We start from the raw sequence: 8,812 nt of genomic DNA, 5'->3' as shown, positions 1-8,812 counted from the left end.
CGACCCCTCAAACCAAGCAAGCCCAGCCCACTGCTACCCCTGAGAGGGAAGGACAAGAGCTTCAGCTGCCCACCCACTTCCACAGCTCCAACTCTCTCCACATCCAGCTCCTCAGCCTTCTGACACCTCCCTCCTTCATGTCCAGGTCTGGGTCCTCAAAATGGCTCTACAGGCCATGCCACCCACCTACCTTCACAGCTCTTTCGCCTGCAAGGCGCCTGGTCCTGAGCCGGTGCTGCTCACAGAGCTCCCAGGAGGTGGCTGAGAGGATTACTTCACCTGCATTCGCAAGCGCTTCGGCCTCACAAACTTCATCCAGGGCCTCGCCACAGATCAAGAAGTACTGCCACCTCCTGTCTCCGACTACCAGGAGGTCCATGGGCCCTGCAGAGATCCCTGGTGAGAGAGAGAGGGAGAAGCAGCGCTGACACAGGGAAGATTTTGAGCTCTACAGCTCCCAGCATCTCAGCTGTTCAGAACCTAAGCTGAAGCCCAGTGGGGAGACTGGCGTTATGGAAGGGGAGGGCATCCTCCATCCTACTCAGGGGCATACTGACACAGGTGCCTGAAACGGGTGTCTAGAAATAGACAGTGTGTTGAGAGTGCCGGGTGTCTTAGCCAGCTGCCTGCCCAGGAGCCCAGCAGCCTGCCCAGAAGCCCGGCAAACCAGGCGGGCTTGATCACTGCCTGCCCTACTAGCGTGCAGGCAGGTTGTAGCTGTCTGCTTGACAACACACACGACAGCCTGCCCAAGCCCTTCCCCGAGCCATGTGCAAAGCAGCTCCCCTTTGCTCTTTGTGAGAGGCAGGGGAGAATCCAGCAGGGCAAAGGATGCAAAGCTGCCCCCACCGGAAAAAATGGAAAGATAACTACCTCCCACAGACATTTGTGCTAAATCAGACATTCGAGGACCCTCATACTTGATCTGACGCCCGCTTTGCCTTTAAGCTTCCTCTGCATCTGCAAATGCACGCAAACCCAGCAGGCCTGGTCTCCCATCCCCGCCCAGACTACAGCTGGCCCCTTAAATGCTCGCAGATGCTTTCCTTTGGCACTAGCCCCAGGACGGATCCCCCCATTCCCTGCCACCGAGAAGCACCCCGTGCCACAGCGCCCGTACCCATCTTCAGCTGGATCTTCTGACCCACGTGCGTGTCACGATTCCTATGCTTCCTCTGGATCTGCCGGCTACATTGCAGCACCAGGCTGATGGTCTTAGCCAGCTCCTGGGGTGGTGCTCTCCACAGCACCAGCACAGCATCCCCTGGGGAAAGTGAGGGAAAGGGAAAGGCTCTGCTGAGACCTGACTCTCCCCGACCCGCGCTCAGTGGCAGGGACAGCAGAAACCGGCCGACGTGCTGAGGAAGATGGGCCTGTGGGAGGGCATCGTCCTGGAGGGCCAAACCCTGGGCACTGGCACACCTCTCCTCTCCCGGGCCAGCCACAGCGGCCGACAGCCGGCAGCGCTGGCACCCCCTGCCCCGAGCGCTCCTCTGCAGCTGCAGCACACCAGGGCCTCCTCCTCCCCTCGCAGCCTGGCAGCCCGAGCTCCGCCATCACCAGGGCCTCCCTGCCCCTCACCACCACCCCGACACACACCTTTGGCTGTGCTTGCTAGGGGGTCTCCTCCTCTCAGTGCTTCCTTGCCCCCCCACCCCCAGCCCAGGGTCCTACCAGCAGGGGCAGAATGAGGGAGGCCGCAGCCCTTGCCAAAGCCAAACCGGAGGCAGGCAGGCCCAGGGAGAAAGAGAAGCCTGGAGAAAGGGCACTGCACGGGGGGTGCGTGAGTGGCCAGGAAGCTGGCTCAAGGCGCTGCACAGAGCCTCTTGAGAAGGAGAGCGCAGCGAATGGCCGCCACAACAGTTAAATGCCGCAGGTCAGCACACGTGGGCATCGTCGTCCTAAGTACATACCAGCAAACTTAAAGATGTCTCCTCCAAAAGTCAGCACCTCTGCGGACAGAGAGAAGGAAAGGAAGAGTCATGTGGACACCTTCTTCCAGAAGCCACAGAGCAAGCCCCTCCACCCCGAGAGGAGCACCCAGGTGAGGGTGCACCGTGGGGCACAGCCCAGGAAAGCGCCACTCTGGCCTGCCTCCCGGGCTCACAGGGGCCACAGCCCTGGTACGTGCACAGCAGGCACGGAGGCAGGCCTGCGAGCTGCCACCAGATCTCAGAAAGGTGGAGGCTGGAAGGGACCTCTGGGGTCCATCTGGTCCAACCCTGCTGCTCAAGCAGGGCTGCCCAGAGCCAGCTGCCCAGGACGGTGGCTAGATCCTTTTTTAATAGCTCTAGGGAGGGAGACTCCACAAGCTGCCTGGGCAACCTGTGCCAGCGCTCAGGCACCCTCACAGTCAAAAAGCCTTTCTTGACGTACAGAGGGAACGTCCTGTGTTTCAGTACGTGCCTGGGGCGTGGCCTCTGCTCCTGACGCTGGGCAGCACTGGAAAGAGCCTGGCTCTGTCCTCGTTGCACCCTCCCTTCAGGTTTTAGACACATTACTAAGATCACCCCCCAAGCCTTCTCTTCTCTAGGCTAAACAGCCCCAGCTCTCTCAGCCCTTCCTCATAGGAGAGATGCTCCAGACCCTTCATCACCTTTGAGGACTCTCTTGCTTTGCTCTACAGGGGCTGCCAAAGAGGTGGCCACAATGTGCTCACGGTCAGCTTAGAAGGGTCAAGAAGTCCCCTGTGAAAAGGGGCCCGTGGGGGCGTCACAGACACACACAGACACACATATATCAGCGCCAGCATCCTCAGGTCACTCGTGCGCTGGCACTTGCTGGATGCCCCCAGCCTGCTCTGGGCACTAATGCATCACTGAGCCGGGTGTTCATGCCCGAAGCACAGAGGAAGCTGCTGAGAAAGCGGGTGCCTCCTCAGCCACAGGGGGGAGCAGAAAGGACCTGCGCCCGTCTTGACTCACCAGGAGACCCTGGCTGCTCTTGCTGTTCCTGCAGGCCACAGAAAGCCCCAGCCCTTGCAAGGAGGCAGGACCAGGCTGCCCAGCATGTCTACCTCCACCCTCCATGAGCAGCCTCACGGCCCGATGCCAGACAGTCCCGCAGCACGGCCCTTACCCTCCAAAATGTCACACAGGTAGGAATTGAGGGTTTGCGCCAGCTCATCAGTGCCTCTCTCTGGGCCGGCCCTCTGGATGAATTTCTCTGTCAAAGCAGTGAAACCTGTAACAGGGACACCCAGAAGTCAGGACATGCCCACGTGGGACAAAGGACCCGGCAGCCAGTTCCATGCTGCCCGGCCCGAGAACCTGTAGGTCGCACCTTCCCACGCGCTGGCTCAGTGCTGGCGGTGGCAGTGGTTGACCGCCCAACAGAACCCGTCCCCCTCTCTTCGGGCATCCCAGCAGAAGACCTCAGCAGTGACAAGATGGCCACTCTGTCTGAGGAGCCGGCGCAGGGCTCCAAAGGGCCTAGCGTGTCCCAAAAAGGCTCGTGTCCGTGGTTGCTCCTCCCTGCTCACCCCACCTGAAATATCCGCAAAGAGCAGCACTCCTTGGACAGCCTGAACGGGGCTGATAATCTTGAGGTAGTCCTCAGCAAGGAGACTGGGGAGAAAAGCTGCTGCTTTCTCCAGCTGTGAGTGGTAACGGTTCCTCTCCCAGGCAGAAGCCATCATCAGCGCCCTGTGGCACACGGGGTACCTCAGGAGAAGATGGCCGTGCCCAGCTGGGAGGACGAGGACCTCGCCACACAGTGCGAGTTGCACAGTGAGCCCGGGGCCTCTGTGCGGGACTGGCCCTCTGCCCTCATGGTGGTGGTCACAATCACCTGGCAGTGACCTCCTCCCTAGGTCATCACTTACCCATCATCTGGCCTCAAGCAGCACAATCAGCTGACAGCGACATCCTCTGTATGTCATCGCCTGCTGAGCAGCTGCCGCCGCGACCCAGTCTCCCTCCTTGACGCTGAGCCAATGACTCGGAGGCAGCCAGCGCCACCCCACTTCTTGGAGGACAGTGCCCAAGGGAGGCTTGTGCAGCGACCCGACGCGGAATTTGCAGCTACCTAACTAAGGCCTTGCACCCTAAGAATGGGTCTTTGGAGGCTCCAAATGAGGCTTCATACCCTGAACGAGGAGCTTGGCCCCTAAAATGAGGCTTTGGGCCCTCCAAATGGGCATTTGAACCCTCCAGATTGCAGACTGGATCCTAAAAAGGAGACTGTGGAAGCTAAAAACTGAGGGTTGGGGCCTGAAGAGGAGCCTTTGCACACTGTAAATAAGGCTTTGGCCTCTACAACGGAGGCTCTGGCCCTTCCAAATCAGACTTTGGGCCTTCAGAATGATGCTCTGGGCCCTCAAAAAGAGTCTTTGCACCTGAAGAGTGGGGCTTGGAACTGACGAATGAGGCTTGGACCCTAGAAATGAGGCTTTGGACCATAAAAAGGAGGTTTCCGACCCTAGAATTGAAGTTTTGGACTCCAAACCTGAGGCTTTGGGCCCTAAAAGAGGGGTTTGGAGCATAAAAATGAGGGCTTGGAAACTCAGGATGCAGCTTGGAGCCTCAAAGCAACTGGCTGGATCCTAAAAATGATGCTGCTCTATAAAAACGAGATACCTGTTCCTGTGCACGTAGCACCCCTGGTCCTGGTCCTGGCCCTGCTCCCTCCCTTGCCCCAGCTGCCCCCGGCCCATCTCTCGCCTGTTTCTCCTGAGGCCGCTCAGCCTCTGCCCTCTCCGGCAGAGGAACTGGGCCACAGGCGACATCACAAGCATCTGCACAAGCCAGGTTCCTGGGCCTGCCCTATCGGCAGTGACATAAACACCACCACAGGATCCTAAAAATGAAACTGTGGCTTCTTAAAAAAAGGCCATGGGTAATGAAAGACAGGTTTGGACCCTCCAAATGAGGCTTTCAGCCCTCAAAAGCAGGCTTTGTCGCTGCAAAGAATGGGGGAGATGCTACAAATACGCTTTGGACCCTGACAACAAGCTGAACCTATTGGTTCCTCTATGGCCCCCCGAAATGAAGCTTTGATGCCAAATACAGGGCTTTGGGCACTACACTTGAGGCTTAGAGCTGTGAAGGGCGGGTTTGGGCTCTCTGAAGGAGGGTCAAGGCCTTAAGAATGGGGCTTTGGGCCCTAGAAATGGTGCTTTAGAAATGAAAATGAGGCTCCGAACCCTGAAATTAGGTTTGGGGCCCTCACATGATGCTTTGGTACCAAAACCTAAGGCTTTGCACCCTAAAAGTGGGTCTCTGGAGGCTCAAAATGAGGCTTTGGGCCCTCAAAATTGCAGACCGAATCCTAAAAATGAGCCTATGGTCCATGAGAAGGAGGATTCCGTCCCTAAGAAAGAGGCGTTGGAAGCTAAAAATGAGGCTTTGGGCCTGAAAGGAAGCCTTTGGACCCTCAAAACGAGGCTTGGCACCTTCATAATCAGACTTGAAGAAATCGTTACTCACAGGATTTAGTCCTCATCACGACCATCACTCTTCTGGGCAGCAGAGGGGAAAGCTCCGGATGACAAAGGATATCAGGATGCGCTCCAGAAAGAAAAGACCAGTGCAAGAAGATCCCCGCCACCTAACTGCAAAGGAATAATTCTAGCTCAATGAAATGGGTACCCAAACTGAAACACACAGAACAGCATCCATCACTGAAACTCTTTCAGTGTCAGTTTTAACTGCCGCGGACCTGCCGGCAGACAAACTTACTGTCGCTGTCACAGGGCCCCAAGAGGAGTAATAATTAGCAAACAGAAACTCTACCCATAGCCCATATCTATCTAGCCTTTAAAGGTAAAACAGCTCAGCCTACAGCTCTGAAGGTATAGACCAGTCCATACTTACATCCTGTGTCTACCTGCTCCATGATCTCTCTAGAAACTGAAATCAGAATCACCTTTGAAAGAGGATGGAACCTGGGGGGAAGGGGGTTGAAAGGAAGACATTGGTGGAAAAAAGGAAAAGGGTAGGCATGCAACTCAAAATGGAAGGAGCCAAGTTATCCCACAGACCAGCTCAGGCCGACTCGCTTTTGCTGGCAAAAAGCCGTGCAGCTTGGAGGAAAAAAAGCAGACTTTGGTGCTGGGATGCACACAAATGTGCGAGTTCAGATCTGAAACAGCAGAAAAACCTTGTCAGGGCTCCTCTCCACTGTCCTCCTACCTGGGCGCATGCTGCAACTTCCTTGTTTCCCTGAAGCCCTCCCAGACTAACAGGGACGTGGCATCTGTCCAGTCCACGTGCCACGACGAAGGAACGGTTTTGATCATGAAGCGGGTAGCAGATAACCGCATCTGCAGAAGCAAAGGGGCAGCCACGCCTCAGCTTCAGAGATGCCCAAAGCTGCCCCGGGAGCCCTCGGTGCCCCAGCATTTGCTTGGCCCTGAGGCCCCGCAGGGCCTTGCCAGCACTGGGGAGCCCCAGGCACAGAAGGGAAGGACGGTGGTCAGCCCCTGTGGGGAGAGTGACAGGGCTCTGTCCTTCCTTCTGGCCGCAGGAGGATGCCCTGGGCCACGCCAGGACAGGGCGTCTCTCCTCCTCAGCCCCAGGGGAAGGTGAGGCCTGACGAAGGCCCTGGGTGCTGGGCTCAACATGGGCGGTGTGACCGGGGCCAGAGCCCTGTCTCCTGCCGGGTGCAGGCCTGGCCGAGGCCAGCGGCTCCCGTCATGCAGCTCCTCCTGCCCGGGGCTGTGGCTGGAGCACAGACCGACCCGCATTTTGGGAAAGACTTGCCAGTCCACAGTGAATCCAGAGCAGATGCCCTCCTGTCCCCTCACGTTCCCTCCCTGAGCAGGCCCAGACCCCACGAGCAGACCGGGGAGGTTCTGAGGGAGGGCAGACCTGTGCACACACCTTGCGCTGCTGAGAGAACAGCTCCAGGTGAAATGGCCCCTCCTGAAGGCCGTCTCTCCGCAGGCCCAGCGTCCCAGCTGCGCTGAGGCGCAGCTGCGCTGAGGCGGGGGCAGCTGGTGCAGGGCAGCTCTGTGAGGAGAGGCCCGGGCTGCCCCTGCCCGCCCGGCAACAGCTGTGCCATTGGCCACGGCTGAGCCAATCAGCGGAGCCGGTGGTGGCCTGTCAGTCACTGCCGGCCTGGGGTGGGGCCGGAGGGGGCAGAGGCCCAGTGGCCTGAGGAGAAATGGGGGAGAGACGGGGTGGGGCAGCCGGGGCCAGGGGCCAGGGCCAGTTACAGTTGCGGTTACAGTTGCAGGGGCAGGTGGTCTGGCAGTGTGGATGGGCCTGGGGGAGACCTCATCAGCCCTGGGCCCTGCCATGGCCCAGCTCACCAGCCCTGGGCCCGAGTGCTCAGCCCCAGGGACAACCCCAGCACCAGGGTCAGAGCAGCTCCTGCTGCTGCCCCAAGGGTCGCTAGCCCTGAGCCAGAGTGCAGGTAGCTGAGCTGGGATGAGGTGGAAGGCACTGGAAAACGATTCGTGGAGAGGAGGCGATGGAAGAAGGTGCAGTGTATGTGGCACCTGGGATTAACTGGCACCCTCTGTTTCATATCTGGGTCAGTACTGTACTTGCAGATGCGTTGTCCCACAAGCGGGGGTCGGTACCCGGTGCGCAATAAGCCAATCTTACACGCAGAGCCGAGAAATGTGTTTCTTTCATGTCTGCGCAGAGATGGGTGCTGGGGGGTAACTCCACGAAGCTGGCACGCCACACCAAAGAAGAACAATGTATTTCTTCTGTTACAGGATTAGGAAGAAACCACCTCAATGGCGCCGCTTCTGTGGATCCTTAAGGTGGTGACCCCCAAGCCTGGGAGCTCCCAAACCCGGGACTTCCAAACCCCAGCGACCCCCAACCAAGGAACCCCCAAATCCAGGACGCCCAAACATGGGAGCCCCAAAATCTGGGACCCCCCCCAACCCTGCAACTCCCCCAACCCAGCATCCCCAAACACCGGGGACCCCCAAACCCCAGGCCCTCCCCTAGGATTGAGACCCCCAAACCTGGGACCCCCAGACCCCTGGAGCCCCCAAATGCCAGAGCCCCCAAACCCTGGGGATCCCTCAACCCTGGAAGCCCCCAAATCTGGGACCCTCAAACCCTGGGGACCCCAAACCTGGGACCCCCTGTGAGGGACTGAAAAAGTTAATGCCTCAGACATTGTGGTGGGGCAAGTTCTGCTTAAGGACATAACAAGGAACTCTGCCCAGCAAGGAACCACAGGTGAAAAGCAGCCCATCAGCACCCCATCAGCAACAGGAGAGGGAGGGGAGGGCAGGGCATGCCAGAGGGTGCACAGCTCCCTGTTCTCATATGCTGCTCTTGATGTGCTGAGCAGGGCAGCTCACCACGCATGGCAAAAGATCACATCTGCAGGCAAGGGGAAGTTACTCCCCAAACAACCCCCAAGCCCCCAGACCTATTTCCCAAAGGCTACCTAATTAGCATAAGGAGTTTGAGTGCCCACCCAAAGGAGGGGCAAGGATGATAAAAGCACACACAAACTGAAGCCCCAGGTGTGCAAGCCCACTGCAACAGGACCTCTCGGCTGACTGAACCAATGCTGGACCCAGGACTGGTGAAATCATCTTCTCTCTCCCTCTCCCTCCCCTCCCTCCTGCCCCCTCTCCTTTTCCATGATGCCTCCATCTCATCACTTTAGGCATAAACAGTTGACCAAGTCTGGGACTAAGAGTAGACCCAGCCGCCCCTAGGCTCCTCTCTGAGAAGGAGCCTAGAAAGCAAGGGGGTCTGCTCTGAACCTCGTGACTCAACGGGAGGGCTCTCCTCATTGTCTTCCCCGAACTGATTCCCAAATAAGCAAGTGTATCTGTAGTGTATCTTTGGTGATGTATGGTTATCACATGTTAGACAGTTTGCCAACCCAGTTT

General features: G+C 58.0%; 1 long non-coding RNA gene across 1 annotated transcript; it reads right to left on the bottom strand.

The window, feature by feature from the left end:
- Window positions 1-5,227: 5,227 nt before the first annotated feature.
- Window positions 5,228-6,937, bottom strand: LOC138682572 (uncharacterized). The gene is made up of 3 exons (XR_011322661.1): window positions 6,822-6,937; window positions 6,132-6,262; window positions 5,228-5,551 (listed from the first exon to the last, which is right to left on the bottom strand). It is a non-coding gene; the product is annotated as an uncharacterized lncRNA (long non-coding RNA).
- Window positions 6,938-8,812: the final 1,875 nt, after the last annotated feature.

Source organism: Haliaeetus albicilla, chromosome 29, assembly GCF_947461875.1.
Source record: "Haliaeetus albicilla chromosome 29, bHalAlb1.1, whole genome shotgun sequence".
Taxonomy (NCBI): Eukaryota; Metazoa; Chordata; class Aves; order Accipitriformes; family Accipitridae; genus Haliaeetus; species Haliaeetus albicilla.
This window is presented reverse-complemented; position numbering and strand designations above follow the sequence as displayed.